Raw genomic sequence first — 24,627 nt, 5'->3', positions numbered from 1 at the left:
CTCACGTGTCCTGCATAAACCTCTTGGACCTGTTCACAAACCCCAAGATTTTGGACCATTTAATATGGGGGAGTGATTTGGTGATGTCCTCTCCTTCAAAATTTTCAAATCTAGACCTAGCATACCTATCACACTCTGCGAGGTAGTGCCTTGCCGTTTCTTCTTTTATTTCGCAAAAACGGCAAAAGGGATCTGGTAGAATAACCATTACGGAGAGTTGCCTTCTCAGTGGGAGTGGCCCGTCAGGATACCTATCAGCCTCCTAATTCCCTTCCTTGAGTTAGAGAATAGCCATTTCGATGCTGCTGGTTTGATCTCCTTAACAAACTCCTTCGATTGCCTGTGTCCGGGGGATAGATTCCATCCCTTAAGGAATTGTTTCATACCCCAGTTTTTAATATTCTCTTTCGCTGTGCTCATAGAGTGAGGTAATACCAGTTGTGGCCCGACAAACGCAGTATTAGAGCCTTCTTTGGCCAGGCTATCCGCCTGTTCATTGCCATAGTGTCCTTTGTGTGCTGGTATCCAAATAAGGGTTACCCTGTTCTCAAACCTGGAAGTGATTCTATTGATAAGATCCACAGTTTCCTCCACCAGTCTAGATGTTGACAAATCTTTTTGTAACGACCTAAGACTAGCCTGGCTGTCAGAAAAATTTCTAATATCTTTTCCCTTGATTTTATTTTCCATAAGTGTTCTACAGCACACATTAATGGCCCAGATTTCCGTCTGGGAAAACGGTGGTGTTGTTGCCAAGGGGGGATGAGATGCTGATACCTAATTTAGGTACATGGATTCCAGCACCACTTCCTTTACCTTTGATAAGTGAACCATCTGTATAGCAGTCTATGATGGTCATCATCCACACTATAGTTATATTCACAAGGTATGACTACCTGAAAGTACTTTTTCCCGAAGGGGTTTTAACCTTTTTATCGCTTAATAATTGGCCGTTAACCTTACTCAATAGTTGTAGGATTTTTGAATGTCCTATGTTATTGCACTTATGATTCCAGCTGCCTTCACTAATTAATCTGTGGCAGCTGATTAGTGCTCTGACCTTAGCCCCTATGTGTAGAAGGTTGGTATTGGTTATGATCATCAAGGATTAACCTTGCACAAAACTGGGAGACCCACAATGGTTGGCGTCTCCCATCAAGACAATACAGTGTATAAAGTAAATATGTAAATAACCTCAAATTACAAAATGTATTAATGCAGGTAGTAATAAATAAAGAATTTAAAATAACTTCGTAAAATTCGTTAAGCTCTAAATTAGGAATAGTATTTAATTTATAGCCGGGTTCATTTTTTCAATAAGTTGTCTTAGCCCGCATAATAAATGTACTTACAAATCACAATTTGATGTCACATTGTTTCTAATTTTTCATAAAATTTATTTATATATTTTTTAAGCGTTCCATTTAAAACGTCATAACAAAAATTTTCGGATGGTGTTAAAAGTGAATGCTGTGAAAACCTGTGATTTTACATATCTGAAAGAAGTGCCACCGAACATACATCTTCTTCTTACATTGGACAGTAAACTCACTTGGCAACAGAATATCAGCGTTGAAACGAAAAGTACAAGCATCATATGTTCCAACATGAACATCCAATGTTATAGATTATAAGAGTGCAGTTGCGCGATATAACTTCATAAAAAGAGCCCAGACCAATAAACATTGATTTTTGCGGGTAGAAACAAGAGCCCAGTGGTTTATTAGAAATTCTCCTCAGCATTACGACATTGTTAAAAATTATCATCAAGACAAGACACATCCGTCTTTGCGGATTCTTAGTCAGTCACACTAATTCAATTATTCCAAACATTCCAAACAATCCTCTATTGCCACGGCATGAAATAAGCTTAAAACAAGAGTAAACCAAATAATTTATCGCATTTTATGCTAAATTTTTTATATAATTTTTGAAAGTTCATATCTCTAGTGAAGTGATAATTAAATAACTAGTGAAATATTCTAAATAATAATTTCTGCAGGAATCTTCACTTCACCTCAAAATAATATTAATTTAACTTCTCTGTCAAGCTAAAATTATAATAATTCCGTTTTCTAATAATAAAAGAAACATTTTTCGCTTATTATAAATGCACACCGACATAAAGGCATGTTTTAATGGTACTTCACTTTTATTTAATTTATTTACGCAGGCGCTTAACATTAAAAAACATCAAAAACTAGGAACAAGTAGAAAGATAAAAAATAAAACTGAGGATCAAAAACCATTTTCTAGATTAATTTTAAATTTTTGTTTATGCTTGGTATTTTTTAGGCAATTTATGCATTATCAGAAACACGATCGACTACAAATAAAGTTTAGGATTTGTATAGTTTAAAAAAGTACATTTCCTTTTACTTACTACAAAGGGCACCAATTTTCATCAAACTACTACTATTCTTCCAATAACAGTTGAATCAATTAAAGTTCTTACAATAGGATATGAAGGAAGAAATTTAAAATTTAAACGATAAATATTTTACATGAGTAGATTCACGTTTACTCTCAAATCAAAATAATCAAATTAAATAAAAATTAACGTGTCATAAATACTCTCAAAATACGTGATGAATACCGTCGAAGAAAATTAACGAGTAAATTAATGCAAAAACACCAGCACAAAAGTGCGCTTAATACAGTACCTCCTGGTTTACTCAAAACTATTCTCAAGAAAAAAATTGAATCCACTTTGGCTTTTTTCCATATGGTAACCTACATTTTCAGATTTCGATTCATCATGGTCATTCTAATTTCTGAAAAACGGTGAAAAACATTTGAAAAATGGTTAAAAAACGTTATTTATTGTGAATTGACTCATTAAATCTGATCGAAAAAATGCTCATTGATGATCTTGTTTTTATATTCTTTGAAGTATTCATTAACGTAGAATGTAGTCGATTTTATTTCCCTTTTTGTTTGTCTACCCACAAATAGAAACGAAAAAAAGAACTACTTAAATTTTCTATATGGTTTATGCGATCTGGTCGTTACATAAGTCCGAAATGTTTATTCGTGGCAAATTCAATTAAAATTTTAAGTATTTGTAAACAAATTTAATTAATCATATATGTAGCATTTTGTTCTACTAAACTGCTGCCCTTTCCATGTGATTCTGAATTTCCATAAGCCCAGAACTTCTTAGGTTTATCAGCTAAGAACACCTGCGTTTTCTGCTGTCCTAAAGTAAAGTAAAGTTTTCTTTATTCATTCACCTTGTCAAAGCCCGGAATTTATAAAATTTAAAGGGCCATGTCAGTCGAATTTGGTGGGTGGGATAACATTCTCCAATCAACAACTAATCATATTTTTTTTCAATTAATTAAGGTTTTGGTTGAAATAAAAAAGTCAGTGTCACGAGTGGGATTCAAACCCACGACCTTCAGCTAAATACGCCGCTGCTTTACTACTTGAGCTATCGTGACTTCGATCCGCTCGGACACTAACTTCACATCTCAACCCAACCTTTTGAATTAATTTTTTTATCTCAACCAAAACCTTAATTAATTTAAAAAAATGTATTTGGTCAAGCGGACCACGAAACCTAATAAAACTAATCATATTGTTGGTGCATCTGCAAAGACACGTGAGTTCTTCCTTCCGAATGGCCAAACTAGGTCGTTTTTGGTCAATTGCTAATTTTATTTACTCCAATGTTTGCTGTTCGCACTAGAGTTAACTATTTGGTTGAAAAAGCTGATAATAAAGCACCTCCTTCCAATTCGACTAAACGCAAAATATCACATTTTTTGGGGATGTTTTCCGGCATTTGGAGTTGCTAACTGAGTGGATCGTTGCGTATTCCCCACGATTTTCCCTGTCGGAACATTGTTTCAAAACTTGTCATAATGCATTAGCATTTTTTTTAAATAGATGGTTTTCTTTCGTTTTAAGAGGAATCGCAGATGGAAATGTACTCTTATAAAATTCTTCTCTTAACCAGATACTCCTCCGACAAATGTTTCCAGCTGCTCTCATGCGTTGAAACGCTTATGTGAGATAAGTTATGCATCTGCGATATCTCATCGTTTAGTTATTTGACAAGCTTGCATTTGGTCATCCTCAACGGTTGAAGGAGTAGCGAAGCTTTTACAACGAAATATCTGCTTCCGAACCGAGCAACACCTTTCAGATGATGCTTTCTACTAAAGCATCATCCACCACACACACCACAATCTTTCCAGAAATTTGTACTATGAAATTTGAACCTTGACTAATCCCTTTTCTGACTGTGCAAACAATAATTACTAAATAAATAGTACTTGTAAACACAAGAAGTATCAAACGGAATTATTGAAAAACAAACAGGAATTATTTTACATGCCAATACTAACGTCCGCTTGACTGTCTTTTGGGTGAAATTTTTTTACGCCTATAATAAAATGTACAAAAATGTCAAGTTGAAGAGTAAGGTAACTGTGAGCTACCATTTAAAAATACACTTTTTAACATTTTTGGTTGTTTTTGAGTGGGATGTGGTTCAACACTAACGACACGTGTTTACCAAAAATCATCATTTCTTGTTATTTCTTGATATGTTAAGAATTTTTGCACCAAACATAGAAAAACGCATGATTTATTAAATACAGCATTTTTTTATAATATAGCGCTTTGGTCAAATATACCTTCAGCGTAATACTGTTCTTCAATCATTTTATTTTCTTTTTCTCGTGAACTAGTTTACACCGACAGCATCTCAAGTCATGGATAAACAAATTTGCCCGTTCTGACAAACCTCGAAGCCCACGAAACGTGTTCGCCATTCAGAAACGCGTCCTAAATATCTACTCTCTTCACCCTGGTTAACGTCATTTGTAAGGTCAACAATCTATAACTTGCTGTTTCAAACTCAGAAGCATTTTAACCTTGTATTTTCTGAAACAGCATAGTATTGTTCCATTTTATCTACTGTTAATATTTTATTATTCAAAATATCGTTGTAGAGAACGAAAATTACAAAACGTTTATAGAATATTTACCTATTTTTTTTTTATGGTGTTTATTGACCGTTAGTTAATGATTATTCGGAGATCCTGGGATGCAGTCTGGTGTGACATAGGTTTTAGAAAAACATTTTCTTTATCGAGCCAACGTTTCGATCTTTATTGAAATCATCTTCAGGGCTTGGTGTTTACAAACATTGTTTAAATTTAACAAATACCTGTAGGATGTGAAAAAATGAATTTATACAATGCTAGAAAATTTTAGATAAAAAAATTTATACAATGCTAGAAAAATTTAGATAAAAAAATACATAATAAATTTATACAATGGTAGAAAATTTTAGCTGGGCTGATAAAAAACCCGCGACCCCATCTATTTAGGTACGTCGACGACATACTAGCCATAACAAACAACTCTTCCCCAGAAAACACACTCAGAGACCTCAACACAATACACAAAAACATTACGTTCACTATAGAAACCGAAAACAACAACAGCATCAACTTCTTGGACTTAACACTCATCAGAACCGATAGCAAAATCGACTTCAAAATATACAGAAAACCCACTGCAACAGACAACATAATAAATGCACAATCCAACCACCCACACCAACACAAACTTTCAGCACTGCGACACATGGTNGTATGGGAAATTATTTTGATTAAAGAACATTGCTTTAAAGTAACTAGTTTCTTTTTTTTTGTTTAATACCAAAATCCTGCATTATTTTCCGGACAACCCAATAGCATCACATGTCAATGCGGATACACTTACATCGGACAGACTGGAAGGAAACTAAGAGATCGATTCAAAGAACATCATAGATCCTTCAGAGACAATGACGGAAAATCAAATTACGCCACACACTTAATACACTACAACCACGAACCAAACGCAATAGAAACAAGCATGACATTCATACACAACGCACAAAAAGGACGAAAACTAAACATACTGGAGAACCTCGAGATATACAAACAAATAACACTTAAAGATGGAACACTTATAAACGCACAAACAATCACACACCACCTTTACACCACTAAAAACACTTCATAACAAAAAACGAAAACGTTCAGAAGAACAAAACATCGCAACCAACATCTGGAAAAAAACCAAAAACCAACAACGCACAAATAATAACTGACAATGGAAATAACCGCCACCAAGACTGACCAACGAGCACGGAGACCACGCCCCCAGCGACAAGCGACGGACGCAATACTATATGACAGACAGATTTTCACTGAAGATGGCGTAATGCCGAAACGCGTTTGAATAACTCAAACAAAATACCTGCGAGTGAAGACAGACCCAGTAGTGCCCGTGTGCCGGTTCAACATGATTTTCGAATAAGTATTTCATTTTATTCATTAAAAATTCGACAAATGTTAAATGAATGGCTGTAGCATGGAAAACATTAGAATAATCCCAACAGTGCCATTTAATATCAAGCTAAAGAAAACAATTCAGTAATTTAAACTTATATCAATTTGATATCATTATAAATTAATTATAAGACATAAAAATCTAAACACGAATGGCTTGAAAATAAATCATAAAAACAAATTAAAATCAAAATAGACCAAAAGAAAAAAAATGAACCAATTTCTTTACCCAGCGAAAGATAATACTTTTTATCCGTAATACAAATTAAATTCACTAAGTCCTTGTCGAGTAGAGTTACATTGTACGATTCTTGCGGATTAGAAAAGGGCCAGGGTGACTAATAAGCAAGATTTACTTGTGAGGTTTGGTGGATAAAAAAAAGCCCCGCCAATTGAATTTCTCCGAAACACCCATCCGACCCCCTAGGGCGCAGATCTTCCCCAATCACAAAACTGCAATCCACCAAAACCCGGAATGATAGAAAAACTTGGACACAGAGAAATAAGTAATGCGTTTATCCGACTTCGGAAATGGAAAAGTGAGCAAATTACAGGAGAAGCCTTTTACGAACAATGGTTCAGAAACTAATTCCGTTCCGTTTGTAAGAAAAAAAAAGGCTAGCCATCGCAGATCAATAATCAATACACGAATAATTGTACATGTGTTTATTGAATATTAACTATCTTCATAATATATCCTTTGAATATAAAGTACGTATTATGTTCTAAATCTATTGTTATCTGAAAAAAATCAAAAAAGAAGCTAATCCTACTAGAAGATTTCGTCTAAGTACCACTCAAAGACATGCTCGTTCTCCAAGAGGCTTATACGCAACCCCATTAGGGCCAAATCTAAAAAAAATGTATAAAGAAAGGCCTAGCATACCTTTCTTCTATATAACCACACCGACAGAACCAGTTGTGCGGTTCTGAGTTGGTGGTGAATACCGTATTTGCAGAAAGCGCATTGATTTTCAACCACAACACAAAATCACAACTATTGTGCGTTAGACTGAGAAAATCTCAGAACAATTCTACAGCAAGAATTGTTCAGGTAGAAATTGCACTTCAATCCCAGGTCGAGTTAATGATCTTCACACCTTTCTCTCATTCATTCTCGAGAAAACACAACCTGCTCATTTCCAAAGAGGTATTCAAAGGACTGACGATTTTCAGCCAGCTTCTATGAGAGTCAGTAACGACCTTTGCGCCATTAGCAGCGCAACACAAAAGTAATAATTAAAGAAAATAGAATGATTTTTTATCTCGGTTTGAAATTTGTTTTTTCAACACAACAATAGTATTAATCATTCCGCTCGGTTTTAGCAGGTTGAGCAACAGTTTTAAACAAAAAATTAAGGTATCAAATGTTTTCTTATTTATTTTTCATATACTGCATGAATTTTGTAGCTTAGAACATAGAAATTCAATTTGCAGAATTTATGAGATGACAATGCTTAAATTTTTGAACATTAAAACGCCATTAGGGATGAAGCTAAATTGGAAAAAAACATTCAGTTCATCCTTCCAGCTTTCGATAAATATGTCCTTTTGATCAAAACTTTGAGACTTTAATTAATAATTGAAAAGGTTAACACATATAAACTGTTCACTATTTTAAAACCAATTTCAAATACAACGAGGTTAATTATTGAGATCGAAACCCACCAGTTTTACCAGTGCATTTTGTAGGAAAAAAATATATCCGATAAATACTAATATCTAAATTCATCAGCAGAAAACAATTTCAGTACATTTCATTGTAAAGAATGAGACGTCACGTAGCTTTTATCAATTCTTACAAATCCTCTTGAGCCTGTCCGTCATATAACTTTTGGAGAGAAAATATTAATCTAGCTGTTTCCTTACGTGCTTGATCTAGAATCAATACAAAAATACACTTTTACCAGACAAAGTAATCCCGGGCTATTGGGATTTTACAACCACGAACGTGTTGCTATCCAATTCATTCAGCAACTTCTTGCCTGTTATTGCCAAATGCATTCACAATACGGTACATGGATTATATTTTAGCCAACTTTTAGTAATTTGGCGCAGATAATGTCTATTGTATATGTAAAAGTTGGATAATAAAACCAATATCAACTGGGGAAAAATTATATAAAACAATTGGATTTGTATGGTTATACAATCAGTGATAAAAATTATACAAGGTAGTGGCTACTGGCTACTATAAACATAGAGCATATGTAGTGGAAAAATTGTTTGAAAACAGATACAAAATTATACATGACATGCGCAAAAGTAACTTACGCAAAATAAATAAAATAAATCAGGAAAATCGTGTATTCAGCAATTAAAACGTTGGTTACATTTATGTATTCCTGAATTCATGAAGAACCTTCTTTCTTAAGTGTTCATATACTGCGTACCGTAAAAACATTCGTACGGAGAATTAACAGTGATAAATATTTATATAATTTTCTTATTACGAAAGACGATACCCCCTCAAGACTTTAAGGCAAGTTCTAATGATTGCTTTGCATATCAAAAACATAGAACTACACGTAGCAAAGCTATTTGGAAAAGAAATTCTAATCGATAAATGATTCCGATGTGTCAGCTTATTTGGCAAATTGAAATCAGGTTATAAAACATTGTCTGATAAATTTAAAACTAATTAATTCAACCGTACGGCCCTTTTCCATATTCAATGGGTTAATGATATTTGACCGCATAAATTTCAACCGGCAACTTAATAATTTAATAATTATGCTTTTACATTCAGAATAATTTACAAGCAGTCTATGTTGAACTTAGAACGAAACGATAATATTAGATGTTCACCATATTGCTCGCCGTCTGAAGAAGACACAACTATAGGTTTAGGGATGGTTTTTTTCTCTATCTAGTTGTATTTTATGAAGTAAGCATTTATTGCTAATTAATCATTTCATTCAATTATGTAATTTATTTATAGAGTCTGATGTCACTAATGTGAGGCTAGATGTGAAACTAGCCCATACGTTTCGAATAAGTTTTAAAAAATTCCAGGAAGAAGACACGAGTCTTAAAAGTTTACGAACTCTTGCTAGATTTGATTTAAGTGCATCTGCCTGATCGTTGAACTAGCATAGGAAACTTGCAGGTAAATTTTAACTTTCCCCTCATCAATGATGATCTTCAACCTGAATATCATCCCTTAGAAATTGCCGTCTTGTCGCAAAAACCTCTAAAAACATCCACTGATAGCAGCAAATATCCGAAGCATGTGTCAAAAATTTCATCATTTCGTTAAATTACTGTATTATATTTTTAATAATCTTCCCTATATAACTCAAACAGATAAAATAATCACATACCTATAACGTTTCTGTTCGTCTTAGGTAAGAAAAGTACAGTCAAGGTTAAGCTATTTCCTTATATCAAATTTACTTTCATCCTGGTTGTATTTTTGTGGTAATACATTTTACATGTTAAAACGTTTACTGTAAAACAATGTTGGATGGCGTGACATGTTTGAATCTCTGTGTGACGTACAAAAAACGTGGCCATAGCTATGGCATTGACCTATTTAAGTCAATGTTGGTGGGCTAAATTTGATTTACAAACCATTTTCTACGTTGGAAGTCGTTGAAGATCAATACTTTTTCTTTTGTTTGATTTTTACATATGTAACACAATACTTAAGAACAAAACTTTTGAGATGAAAAACATGTGAGGAGAATTCGCCCATTGGTGACCCTCCTATAGAAGAAATAAATAATGACTTCACGTTTTCAATTTTCTTCGTCTCTATGCAGGGCATCACGTGGCCATCGGAGTTTCCGTCGATCGGAGGATTGATGGTAGGAGGACTGGGCTGACGGATCAGCCATTGAGATGTGTGGAAAGGGATTAATGGATATTTTTGTAATAGGTTTTGCTACTTCTGGAACAAAGGGAATATTAACGTTTCATTGGAATCTTTTGCCGAGTTGGGAGTTGGAATGCTTGGGTAACAGAGTTCGATACAATTCTTTTGTAGTTTAGTAGCTAAGTTTGGATGGGCTGTCGAGCAGTGGTGATAACAGTTTGTAACGTCTGTTATATATTATGACAATATTACAATTATTACAATATTTTTAACATAAATGGTTGGCCTTGCTGGCATTGCACCACAGCATGTCACATAAGTCATAGGTTAGCAGTTTTAGCGCCTGCTGACAAATCGTATATTCGACCGGTTATGTAGAATGTTAACTCAATACCGGTAAATCTAGAACTCGATATTGACACCTTATCGCTTTCTTTAGAAGTGTTTTTCATAGCACATGTAGATCAAAATATTCTTGAATTTGAAATACGAACATTTTCGGTTTATAATATTAGAACCCAGTGTTTCCCGAAGCAATGTTACTTTGAATTCTAATGGTTCATTACAATTAATATACACCGTCGGTCCAAAATATTACAACACTAATAAATCTACCTAAATTTTAATTTTTTACTTTTATCCACATTTTTTAATATTTGTATTAATATTATTCGCTCCAGGAGAGACAGAGGGGATTGCCGGTTGGACATCTTACCTTTAACTTTGGACCAAAATACGGAACACGCGTATTCTTGTGAATGAGAGGTCTAACTCCGTGCCATGCATTCTGTTTGCACATAATAAAAAAAGCGAAATGAAATAGAACTTACTTTCAAAGCGGCGAACATAAAAGGAACAACTTTAATATAGGACCAAATCGGAGTTTTCCGACCCACACTTCCAAACAGCTACGAAGCGAAGTAATGTCGAAAATAATGGTAGAACACGACAAAGGGGCAAAATTTTGGAGAAGAGGGTTGATCGGAGTACAGTAAAGTAGAAGTTTGCCAGTATTCAACTGACTGAGGTTAGGGCGACCGTGTGGGGATGACGGTAAGGCTTAGGCCTCGTACACACTTGCATACAAAGTTGCGATTTTGGTATCTGACAATGTTTATAAACAATCGAGAGACAAATTCACATCTACAGACAAGCTTTTGAAACAAAATCGCAGAATTTTTGACTCCCGTTGGAAATAGCAATTTTGCAATTCTTATACAATTTAGCGCAACATTACGTAGTTTTGGTAGACTTTTTCTGTAGTAACAGTGGTAAAACGCTTTATATCTACTTCGCAAATCCCTTCAGAGATTGTATAATGGCTTCACACTCTTCATGGACAATCTGTGATACGATTCTCCACTTCCCAGGTAACGCTGTGCCACTGCCATACTCAGAGATGGTTGAATGATTTCTCTAAATCTATTTTCTCGTTTCTTTCTTTTTGCGCTAAAAGCTGAAGCAATTCTTCAAATTCACTTGGGGTCAGACGGATGAAATTTCGGTCTTCCATTTGCAAAGGTGAAAGTAATTTGCAACAGAATCGAGGTCTCTCCGTAAAAAGTTTACGTTTCGACCAAAGTCTCTTCTTTCTCATCTTTTCACTGGCCATGGTTATCAATGGGCAAGCCGCGATCCCTACAAGGTAAGCCATATGTATATGTAGCAACTTACGAGGAACACGGTATTCAAATGTATACAACGACAATGTCTGTAGGCAGAAGCAGGCTGAAATATTCATGGATAATTTTGAAAAAAATCTTTTCAAATCAAAGAACAAATTAATTAAATATGTTCATTTCTGGAAACGCTATGTAGACGATATTTTATACATATGGTCGGGAACATTAGAGGCTCTCAAAGAATTCCTACAACTAATTAATTCTCTACACCGTAATATAAATTTTACATTNAATTGGAACGTCGCGTTGGCGGAGGTATCAGCGGTTCACTTTGGCAATTCATGTCGAGAGACCTGGTTGTAGAAGTCCTTCAACCTGATGATGAGCTAAAAGGCTCGAAATCCGGATCGTTGCAAAACAACTTACTGTGAGTAGGAACTATCCTTTTAAAAAGTAATGTCTGTAACAGTCCCTAGACATGTCTCTAGACCATCGCTCATATGCAAGTGCTTACAAGGCCTCATAATTAATTCGTAATAAAGACATTCACCCTTGTTGAACGGTCTCATCATTTCAAACTATTTTTCTTCCCAATATGACCACAAACGTAAATCGGAAATATTTGAGTCGCCGTGGCAACAGAGAGATTGTAATAAATGATTTTCTATTTTCTTGAAAGGTTTTGTCACAGGATCTACCCCCTACTACACTTATAATGCTAATGGTGGCCGTATTGGAGGAGTAACTCCTTCTAAGTTCTAATCTTCGACGGGCCTTGCTCCTTTGTTTTTTTGCTGAAGCCATAAATTGGACTGAACTTATTTTACACCGAAGCAAATCAAATTCCCCAAGTTTTTTCCAGAACTGTGTATACCTGCAGAATCTGGACGAGAAGAAATTGGCATCCATGAAGTTCAAGCACTTGGCACTGGAGTTCCAGTACTGGATGCTGCCGGTCGGACGATTTTTTTTTCTTCAATTAGGAAATGGATTCACTTTCTTGAAAATGTGTTTACATCTAACCATTATTAGAACACTAACATAAGACTATGCTAATAAACACGAATTAGGAAACAATTAGTCGATTTAAAAAAAAAACCAGTGGCACAAACCACTGACACAAAGACAAAGCAAAGTAACGACTTTTAGTGAACCAAAACAAAAGTAAAGTTAATCAAGATAGCTACAACAAGGTTATAATAGTAGATAATTAATACACCTAGAAAAAAAATTTCCTCGACGAAACTAGACATGAAGCGGTTGCATCATCAGGGGACACTTCAAAGTGATTCCCTTTAAAATCTATTTTTTCAACATTTTTGATCACGTTCATACCTTTTTCTAAAAAGAAACTACTCCGTCGATTTCCCTATTTTTTATTCAGCTTATAAAGGGATTAATTTTGCTAATGGGGTTTTTTAATTAAGTAAAACTTTTTTTACAAGTTTTGGAAAAAAAACTTTCACTAGTAACTTTTGGTAGTTTATAAAAAATCAACGAGTAAGTTTTAAACATTTCCCTTTGAAGAAATAAGTTTTTTGGCGGGTTGCTCCTCTCAAGCATTGAAGTTTTTGCTCTGATAATTTATATTTTTCACTTTTATAAATTCAAATAATTAAAAATATATATTTTAATAAACTTTATAAAGAGGTAGTATTTTTTTAAAGACATAAAATTCCAAAACATTTATTCATTAACAAGTTAACATTAACATTCGAGATATTAACGTACTGTTCTTATTTAGCAATGTACATCTTGCTACTTGTTCTTACATTACACTCCTGAATCGTTATTTTTGATTTCAAAGCCTCAGGTCCGCAGGGAAAAATATCTTTCGTAGCCGGTCAGAGGGAGTTAGTTGCTATCTTAAACGTTATTTGCAGGGGAGAAGAGGAACATCAATTTAAATCCACAGCTTAGCCCCGGCAAATAAAATCCCATCGATAACCATTAAGTTGAGATTAAGTGAGGTTTCAAATGTAAGAGCAGCAATAATCCTAGCGATCCCTAGAGAAAATATATTCAGCGTTAACACCTTTTGTTTGAGCAAATATTTTATTTTGAAAAACAGTAAAATGTATATACTATTTAAAAAACTATTATAACACTTTAAAAAGAAACATAGACGCGACCGACCCGCTCGATAATAACGGTATTTATAGCTTCACATCAATCCGGATAAAAATACATTGGAACGCAACTGTTTTTATTATTTACAGTTTATACAAATGCTCAATTTTAAAAAAAAAACTGCATCTATATGGCGAACATTTTTAAACTTTTGTTTTGTCAGTATTTCCCATTACTAAAATAATTATATTAATTTAAACTTAATACATAGCAAAGAGGATTAAAACGTTGGAGATAATCCGAGCTTTCATATATGAGACAGACATGACCACTTTTACATTCACAATGTCACGCAACTGTCCTAATTTGATTTGAATTTCCTCGCTATTCTGTATTTTTTTTTTTATTTGAGTGCATTTCTGAATATTATCAAAGTTCTACAACATTATGATCACCCGTCAGAAAAATTTATTTATACGTATAATATTCAGCTTTGCTTTGCGTATATTTATATTACTCCTCGTAAAAAAAATCATAGCAAACTGAAATTTTTACATTTCACGACAATATCTCGTATTACGTAAATCAAAAACCCCGAAGATCGTTGGTTCGAACCCCGCTCGTGACACTACCTTTTTCATTTCAACCAAAACCTTACATAAAAAGATTAATTAATTGTAATAATAATCTAAAAGTTCAAACGTACAAAATACGTAAATATGAAAATAATTTTCTTTTTTTAAACTAAACACCTGTTTGATATATTTTTATTTAAAAAAATAGAAACAAAACTGTCACTTTTCAAATATTATTTTATTAGCAAAAATATTTTTGTTTTAAAAAATCGTTCAATAATAACTATTCCTCTCTCTCACTCACTCTTTCTCTCTCTTTCCCTCTCTCACTCTCTCTCTCTCTCTCTCTCTCTCTCTCTCTCTCGCTCTCACTCTCGCTCTCACTCTATCTGGCTTTATGTACTGCTTTCATTCTTTTTTGCATGCACATAATATTTTTTAGCAAATCTTGGGTTGCACCACTCCTTTATCATTTATTTCAAGAGATGTTAGAGGTTAATCCCCTCAACAAACCATCCGTTAAGTTGGCCAAATATCCAAAGTAAGGTAAAAACTTTCATTGAGTTAGTCTCAGTGTTCAATTTTTAGTTCAAGCTCAGAATTCTTGCTGTCCGCTCGTAGTTATGAGCCTGCGGTTTTCAGGTATTCACAAAAACATGTTGCCTTATCTGACCAAGCGTTATCATACATCAGCAACGATTCGAAGCCTAAGAAAAGCATAAAAGACACTACATGATCGAGTATCTACATATATCTTAAGGCATTCGATCCCACCCGCCTTGGATTGGTACTCGGTTCGTACATCCCAAGACATGCCGCCCCATAGCATGATCGATGATGATGATGATGATGATGATGATGGCATAGAAGGAAGAGAAGGTCTTGTATTCTTCAATCCCTATATAGACCATAATTTCCACATATAGCACTATACCCGTTCTTCAGTTCTTATACAGATTCTTTCATGGCTATCTGAACTGTAAAGGACCACACTTGTTTCCCCCATGAATATAACTTTTTCCATTTATGTATAGTCCACGGTCATTCAGGATTCATTTTAATGCCTTTCTCTCGGGCGTGTATCTTATTGGTGATTTTGGACCGCCCTGAATGTGATCGCCACGAGGGACTACCAGTCTCCTTTTAGACTTTATTGGCACTTGAATGTACGATAATGCCAAGGGTATTAGTGAAGTATCGCAATGATTTTCCTTCTATATGGAGAGTGATTATTTTGACTAATTCATCATTTAAACAACTCATTGTTTTTACCCCTAGCTAACAAAACTAAAAATCAATCGAAGGGAACATTGAAATGAAACAAGAAAAACTTTAAGCCTATCTTTTCTCCATTTTTAAGGAGAAACGTATAGCATGGAACAAATTCCGTCCGCTTGAGGACATTGAATAGTAAAAATCGTTGGATGTTGTTGATGTTGGTTTCTTTAGAAATAAAATAAAATAAGAAATGTTCATTAAAAATTTCTAATTAATAAAGATTTTTTAAAATTTATTTATTTGTATCCTATACATACTTGTATATAATACAAATGTGATCACAATGTACATGGTTCATCGCTCGGTCACAGCACTAACACTGATGCCAGCGCTGCATCCGGAGGACGCATGCCATGAGAAGCCACCCAGTGCTAGCACTCATTTTAATATATTAAGGAGCAAGGAGGTCTCGGGGCCATCGTCGTTTTACGCGACGTGGTGAATTCTCGAGATGGGAATATGTGGAGAGGGCTCTAGCGGTAGGGTTAGGATGGATCGATAGGTTGGTATGAAATTTCTGGAATCGGAAATGGATCAGTTCGTGGACAAAAGGAACGTTGAGGTCTTCGTGGATAGTGAGGTTAGAGACGTAAAAAGGAGCTTTGACGATTTGTCTGAGGACTTTTGATTGGAAGGACTGGACACGCTGGTTATTGAATGGTGTGGGGTTCCACACCGTATGTCCAAAGTGGTCGCAGTAAAATCTTGTATAAGTTCACTATTTTTCGTGGTCCGCTTGACCAATTAATATCATTCAATTAATTAAGGTTTTAAGTTGAGATAAAAAAGTCAGTGTCACGTGCGGGATTCGAACCCAGCTAAGGACGAAGGTCGTGGGTTAGAATCCCGATGGTGACACTGACTTTTTTTCTCAACTTAAAACTTTAATTAATGTCTTGTATAAGGTCAGTTTAGTGTTGATGGTCAACCCGGATTTTGGTCCTAGATAGGCTCTAATTGAGTTGTTGTCTTTTAAGTCTTGTGCGGGGATTCCACGTCAGTCTGATGTCAGGGTATTTGACTTGAGAGGAAGTCGGTATTTCTTCATTGTGGATGTATAGTGGAGTGCAAGACTGCTTTTTCAAAGTGAACGTACATTGGATGCACTTTTTTCCGTTTAATCTTGTCCTCCACTTTTTGCACCAACCTTCGATGAGCTCAAGGTGTTCTTGGATATTAGAGGTAGCTTGGGTAGGATTCAAGTTAGAGGACAAAATTGCGGTATCGTCCGCGTAGGTGCTAATGATGGTATTGGTGAGAGGTAGATCAGCAGTATAGATGGTATAAAGGATAGGACCGAGGATACTCCCTTGTGGGATACCGGCTTGTATTGGCCTGATTTCAGAGAACTCGTTACCGCACCTCTCTCTGAAGCGGTCTGTTAGGTATGATTTCAGCATAAGGTAATAAAGAGAGGGTAGGAAGCGTTTGAGTTTATAAAGTATGCCCGGGTGCCACACCCTGTCACAAGCTTGTGTTACATCAACGAACGCACCCAGGCAATACTCTTTGTTCTCAAGAGTGGAGGAAATGGTGTCCACTACTCTAAAACCTTGTTGGGTCGTAGAGTGATGTGGGCGGAAGCCGAATTGGTGAAAGGGAATAATATTATAAGTATCTAGGAGTTTTAAGAGGAGCTTTCAAGGATTTTGGACATTGTACATTAATAAAGATAAATGCAGAAATTAAAATCTTTAGAAATTAAATTCCATTACCAATTCTTGTCGGTAGTGCCAGAACTGACGAGGAGATTTAATTAAATTTCGAAATTCTTTTCTTTTTTTTGAAACTACAGAATGTTTAAATGTAAACAAAACATATGTTTTATTATGATACATTCGGCGAAAATATGAACTATGAAATCTCCCCGAGAATCAGAAATACATAGAGACATGATTCGTTTCCCCGAGTTACGAAACGTGCACCATTCAATTATGATCGTTCACCCGTGATCATGAAGAGCCAGCTTACCTCAACCAAAGGCAAATATTACTAAGCTAAACATTTCGGAACTGTGCACTAATTGCTGATAAAACAAAACATGAGGTAAAATTTACTCCCTCATAGAGTGCACCAAAAGGTTTTATTGTAAATTTATCTGATACTTCAACTATAAGGTTATATGAACCCTCGGGGTGCCGGTATTTTTGAAAAAAAGTCGTTTATATGTCGGGTTGAATTTTGGACTGCTCGATTCGAAATCAAGGATTTTACCTTCTAGTGTTGAGTAACCATGACTACTTCTCAATCGGTGCGTCCAACGACGCTCCCTATCTAATGTTTCAATGAAAAGAGGATGTTATTCAACAATATTTTATACAGAAAATAACGAATCACATGAGAGATTGCTGGACAGATTATTCCAAAATATAAACTAAAGAAAGTCACGACTGATGACCTCGAGGGCGACAGTATGGTGAAAGGCAGTAGACCGGTATTTTCCTAAACTTTAAAATATGATTGGAATGAAAATTCAAATTGAAAATAAATACTTCTTGTTTACTTTGGCCCCTAGGATGTAGTTAAAAAGTTGTTTAGCGCAAGAAAAATCATTTTCTTATAAAGAAGCGCTGGGTTTGTTCTAGTTGTTTGTTTCAGAAAAGCAAAAAAGATATTTAGATAAAATTGTGCTTATTCTGTCAGAATTTCAACTTTTCGTATATTTTACATCTAAAAATAAGAACGCTGACTTTATAAATATTTGTAGAAAAAATAAATTTATAACCTTAATGGAAGCGTAATTATTAATGGAAAAATCAATGGTATCCATTTTATATCAAACTTATAAAATATAAACGTATATATTTTCATCCACATCTCTTTAAATATCAATAATGATTCCAACTTTCTAAAATATTTCCACTCAGATTTTTTTCTTTCTTTATGATTTTTAATATTTTTTCTTAATTTATTTTTAATGTTGATTGCATTTCAAGAAAAGCATTTTCTTTTCATGTCATATTACTCTGATTCACTTAGTTATCAAGAAAAAACCAGCATATTTGTCTGCCAAGAAATTTTAAAATTTAAAACCAATTCCTTCGACAAAAAACAGGTTTACAACCCAATCTTTATATCTCTAACTTAATTATCACTGGAGTATTGACTACTTTAAGTTACGCGCTATTTTTTTTACAACCACCTGGCCCATTTTGTATAAATTATATCTGATTGAGTACTCGTCATTTGCAAGATAAAGTGCTTTCTGGCCAGGGCATACATTTTTCATGACTCAATTAACTTTTTTAAAAAAATTAAATTCTCATAAAGCCTCCTTATAAGACTTTCATCTTTTTAAATGCCTAATGTTTAAATAATCAAAGAAAAATTCAGAAAGTTTTACAATCGTCGCTTTCATAATTATGATACATAGACGATTCGGTAAATAATCGTATTAATCTAAAATACACGACCTTCTCAAGATACAAGCACCTGCACCACTGATTGTAAAAAAACAAACGTATAAATGGCTGAGTTGATTGAAATGCTCGATTCACTTAGGAGGCCCAGGTGACGTTATTTGGATTTAGGATACACGTGAAAGGCGTCGGTAACAAGCACATCTTTCTACGAATAATTTAAATGTTTCAGGTGATATGTTTAAGGGCGACAATCTTCACTTGTTTCTTGGTCTCGCGTCGTGTTTATCCCGTTGTTAATTTACCAGAAAAACATATAACTCGAATCGTTGCAATTTTTATACACCTAAAAAACTAAACATAACTCTATATAATTTAAACTGAAAAAAAAACGTTTTACCTATAAAACCAAAACACTCACATATACACATCACTAAAACGATACAGTCTTTACGATTTAGAAAATCACTCGATATACAGAAAATTATTATTAAATTAGAATAATATTATAAGCGCCAGATCATGAACCGTGCATTCTAACATGCTCAAAACTGAACAGGGATATTGGTAATTTATTCGTATTCTATTAGTTTTAATTAAAATAACCAATATATTCTTGTTAGTTGCATAATACAAAATGGAAAATAGATAGCAAAAACAAATAAATGTTAATTTCCTAATTTCGTGGTCCGCTTGACCAATTAAATCATTACAATTAATTAAGGTTTTTAGTTGAGATGAAAAAGTTAATGGCACGAGCGGGATTCGAACCCACGATCTTCGGCTAGATACGCAGCTGCTCTACCACTTGAGCTATCGTGACCTCGATCCACTCGGACATCAACTTCCTATCTCAACCCCACCTTATGAATTTCCCCTCCTTTTTGCCATTTTTTTCATCTCAACTAAAAACCTTAAGTATTTGTAATGATTTAATTGGTCAAGCGGACCACGAAATTAGTGAATTTAAAGAATTAATATGAAGTACACTTCACTAAAGCTCTCCGTGGCCATTTCAATTGTCTCAAGAATTGAGAATCCAAACCGATTACACGTCATTTGAAAAATGACAAAAAGGAGGGAAAACTCATAAGGTGGGGTTGAGATAGGAAGTTGATGTCCGAGTGGATCGAGGTCACGATAGCTCAAGTGGCAGAGCAGCGGCGTATCTAGCCGAAGATCGTGGGTTCGAATCCCGCTCGTGCCATTAACTTTTTTTCATCTCAACTAAAAACCTTAATTAATTGTAATAAATGTTAATCTCATTTTTCATAACGAATTTACTTAAGAATTATGAAAATTATTCATTTTGTAAGCAAACACATTTTCTAGTCTTTTCTCCATTTAAATAAAGTTGTAATCTATTTAACCATACAATGACATCATCTTGAATGAGATGTTCGCAATATCATTGGGAAAATGAGTCATCGAGGTCACCGGCAAGTGGATATCGCAGAGGCCAGAAGAGACTGGAAGTGCCAAAGGAGGCCTGGTAGTGGATCTCGGCGCATTACGACGCTAAGGGAAGACAGAAATATTGTCATTGCTGCAAGACGGGACCCCTTCCTTGTGCCCGCTAGATCCTGAATGAAGTTCAAGATGTTTCGGCAAGACCTTTATCAACCCAAACGATTCGTAATCGTTTGTGGGAAGATGCCCTCACATCGTATGCCCCCTTGAGAAGACCTTCAGCATACATGGTGCAGCGAGGGCCTAGCAGTGGACACCATTCGGAATGCTGTTACGTTTACTGTTGAGTCGCGTTTTTGTCTATATAGTGATAGCAGGTGCCAAAGAGTCTATCGAGAACAGGGGATGCGTGCAATGCCCCACTCAGTGCAGTTTCGAGGAAGCGGTGTATTTGGGGGGGGGGGGGATTTTCACTGGAGGATAAACTGCACTCCATATTGCTTAAGGCAACCTCACCTCAGTCCTCAGTAATCTCTTTAACCATGGAAAGACATCATCTAGAACCAAAAGTTCGCAACATCTTTGTGAGAATGGGTCACTGAGGCCACCGGCAAGTGGATATCGCAGAGAAAGATGGCGTTTCTCAGAGCAAGGTGTCCCGGGCTTTAGCCCGAATCTGAGAGACTGGAAGTCCCAATAAGAGGCCTGGTATCACAGCGCATTACGACAATAAGGGAAGGCACATTGTCATTGCTGCAAGACGGAACATTCGTAATTGTTTGTGAGAAATTGACCTCACATCGTATGCCCCTTTGAGAAGACCTGCAGCAACAGCCCGCCACCAGCAACTCATGAGAATAGGGTACAGCGATCGTCTAGAAGAGAACACCAATTGGAATGCTGTTATGTTTACTGATGATTCGCGTTTCTGTCTGTATGGTGGTAACCCTAGTTCGTGCCACCTTTAGTGCAAGTAGGAGGAAGCGGTGTAATGGTCTGGGATGGGATTTGAGGACGAACTGGACTCCATATTGTTAAAGGCTACCACACCGCAGTCCATTATTCAAAGAATACATCCCCCAAACCAAAGATTTCATTGGCAGGGATTTTCGATTTCTGGATGACAATGACAGACCTTATAGAGTAGTTCATCAACGTTTAGAAAACATGGGAATTTATGCCCTTCCTCCAATATCTCCAAACCTCAATCCGAATTGAGCACATATGGAATGCCTTGCAGAGAAGGCTTTTCGATTACCATCCACAGGCAGTTGACCTGCAACAACCGAGTGCATCCTTGCAACATCTATGGAGAGAAATTCCTTATGAAATTAGTGACAACCCTATTAACAGTGTGCATAACAGGCCCAGAGGTTTTAGCTAACAGAGGACATTATACACGGTAATAAACTTTTTAAAAAGTTATTGCGTCCAATAAACAAAATGTAGAGTTAACACCTTTTATTTTGTTATTTTTCAAAATGCCTTAATTAAATTTTCCTTAATTAAATTAAATAAAAATGCTAGGGAAAGTAAATAGTATGAAAAAAATTAGCAATCTCCTTATTCATTTTTTGGGCAGTTTATATACCATGTATTCTCTCTTTTTTACATATTTATTTTTCCATGCCATTTCAATAAATTTTCTACTAAATATACAGGGTGGTTTGCAATGAGGCGGCCAAAAAGTGCAGGTTTTCATTTTCTTAACTAAATAAAAATTTGAAGTATCAAAACACAATGTTGTTTGCCTAAATTTCGAGAGAAACTTTCTTTTTTTGTGGGACAAATCCGTATATTCAACAATATTTTCAAAAACAAAATCATATCATTGCGAGTTATTATTCCGATGGGTATGTTCTCATGGGTAAAATTTAATCTTGCTCAATCCTTAATGAGGCAAAGTTGATTAGTACAAATTATTTCCCATTGCACATATTGTTTATTAATGATGTTAATAAGAATTGATCAAATAATGTGAATATTGAACACGTCACTTTCTGACTGTCTTTCTTTTACAATTGAAAGCGAGACAGCCGTCCACTTAAAAGCAGTCCTGAGTTGATCCGTGGAAGTGAGAGATGCTGTCAGAGCCGCGCAGATTTCCCCGGGGTCAAGTTGACCCTTGAACAGCTGAATCCCGATCCTTGGGGTTGGAGTGTCACTGAATTCACTTCTACCATTAAAAACCAACTAATCAATCACAATTGCATTGAAAAAAATTGATAATGACTTTGAAAAATGTTTTAAAGGCGACTTTTCCTATAACTAAAACTTTACTAACTTGACTTTCTTCTCTTTTATTATCAAATAATGCTATTGTACAAATTGTATTGTGAATTAAGTCAAACAATCCATTTGGGTTGTAGTTCAATTAACAATATGTACAGTAAACAGTTAAATATTCAAAATGAACTTATTTCAACTTAAGTAATGTTTCATATTTACAACGGAAAAGGTTCCTTACGACCTATTCACGGTTGTTCCGGATCAAACGGAAAACAATGTTGAGTGTTGAGAGACAATGGAACTGCCCCATCTGTTCAGCTTGGAATTTGATTGCATTCTACAAGAGCCGTAAATAATGTTATATTACACAAAACTTACCCTTATACTGATTATTGTTAGAGACTAAATTTTCCTGTCTAGAGTAATATATTGGCTGCAATTTGTAATCAATTGAAACACTGTACTTAAATTGTTTACGTGTAAAATAGAAATTATACATCTTAATTTAAACTTTTCCTTGTATTTATTTTTTTTATACAGTAATAAATAAACTAATTTGTGAATCATTCCTACTTAATATTGTTTTTTGTTTAATAAAAATTTGTGATTTCCGTAAATTTGACAAATCCTTGTTTATTTTCTTTATACATATTGTGTTCTTTATATCTATTGTTATCCTTGGTTTAATATTCTAAATAATAAATTATATATTAAATATAAGCTATATTGTTTACCTAATCTGTATCCCGTAAAAAAGGCGTGATTAAAGAAGGAATCTCAAGCAGATAAGTTTTGGTGATGCCATGCCAAAAATCTGATTTGATAAAAAATCTCAAATTAAAATACCCGAGCAGAATGGAAGAAAAGGATCCCGGTTAATGCCCACTACATACAGATAACTAAAACCGAGAGTATCTGTAGAAATAAACTATTGACTAGAATATTATATAAGTCTAAAACAATATGTATCTGTCTTTTTCAGGCCGAGACTATAGTTATTGAACACTATGAAAAAGGGAAATCAAAATGTTTTACGTTGGGTATAAAAAACAAAAGAACAGTTATCTACTCGACAGCCAATCGGCAATAAAGTCAACAACCCCATTGGTAGTAAAGTCCAGAGCCGTTTGGGAAAATAACAAAATTACCCTTGCTTGGGTACCAAGTAATACATGATAGAAGAGCAACGAAGGTACCGATAAAGTGGCCAAGGAAAGTTTGGTGAGAACACCTATCGACCCTGCACCTGCACCATACCAAATGATCAAAAACGTAGATCCATCAGACAATTAGTTAAAAGTAGGTCCTTGGTTCAATAAGATTGTACACCAGGTCAGAGTTTATTCAATAATTTTTATTTAATTATTAATAATTGCTTATTAACGGAAAAAGTACTAAATCAAGGAGTTGTTAGGATTAAAACAGTACATATGACGAGACACTGCGGAATCCGGAGGCAAATGTACAGTGGAACGGCATAAAAAGCCTGCGAAGGACATTGCCCAGAAAAAGAAAATTAGCGGAAGTCCTCCGTTGGTCCTATGTAGGCATAGATTCTTACTTCTGGAATAAGAAAACCTAAGGTTAGACAGGAAAGCCTTAAAGAAAGCTTTGAGATTAACGAAAAGCTTCAGGCAAAGCTGAAGATTGCTTGGCGATAGATCATTATTGGCGGTGGAGCGCAAGATTTTAAATAGGGCTACTCCTTTTAATCTTAAACATTAACCTTATCTTAACCAAATAACTTCCGTAGATGAGGTTAAAATAGATATAACGAGTTTGGGAAACTTTTCTAGATAAATGAAACAGCTTTATGTTTTTGATTAAAATACATAATAAATATTTTATAAATTACATTATTTTGTCATAGTAGGTAGGTAAGACTGTTCACATCTGGCCTTAAATATAGTCTGG

The 24,627-nt window shown here is 35.0% G+C and overlaps 1 protein-coding gene and 1 long non-coding RNA gene across 6 annotated transcripts in view; one reads left to right on the top strand and one right to left on the bottom strand.

Moving 5' to 3' along the window:
• Positions 1–24,627, bottom strand: part of LOC106663893 (small conductance calcium-activated potassium channel protein) — a 444,847-nt gene that overhangs the window by 297,777 nt on the left and 122,443 nt on the right. The gene's annotated exons all lie outside the window — the stretch shown is intronic.
• Positions 9,949–24,004, top strand: LOC106663895. The gene is made up of 3 exons (XR_001340108.2): positions 9,949–10,162; positions 10,234–10,311; positions 23,696–24,004. It is a non-coding gene; the product is annotated as an uncharacterized LOC106663895 (long non-coding RNA).

The sequence above is a fragment of the Cimex lectularius genome, unplaced genomic scaffold (genome assembly GCF_000648675.2).
Source record: "Cimex lectularius strain Harlan isolate CLEC.00 unplaced genomic scaffold, Clec_2.1 scaffold41, whole genome shotgun sequence".
Taxonomy (NCBI): Eukaryota; Metazoa; Arthropoda; class Insecta; order Hemiptera; family Cimicidae; genus Cimex; species Cimex lectularius.
The sequence above is the reverse complement of the archived record's forward strand: the minus strand, read 5'-3'. Positions and strand labels throughout refer to the sequence as shown.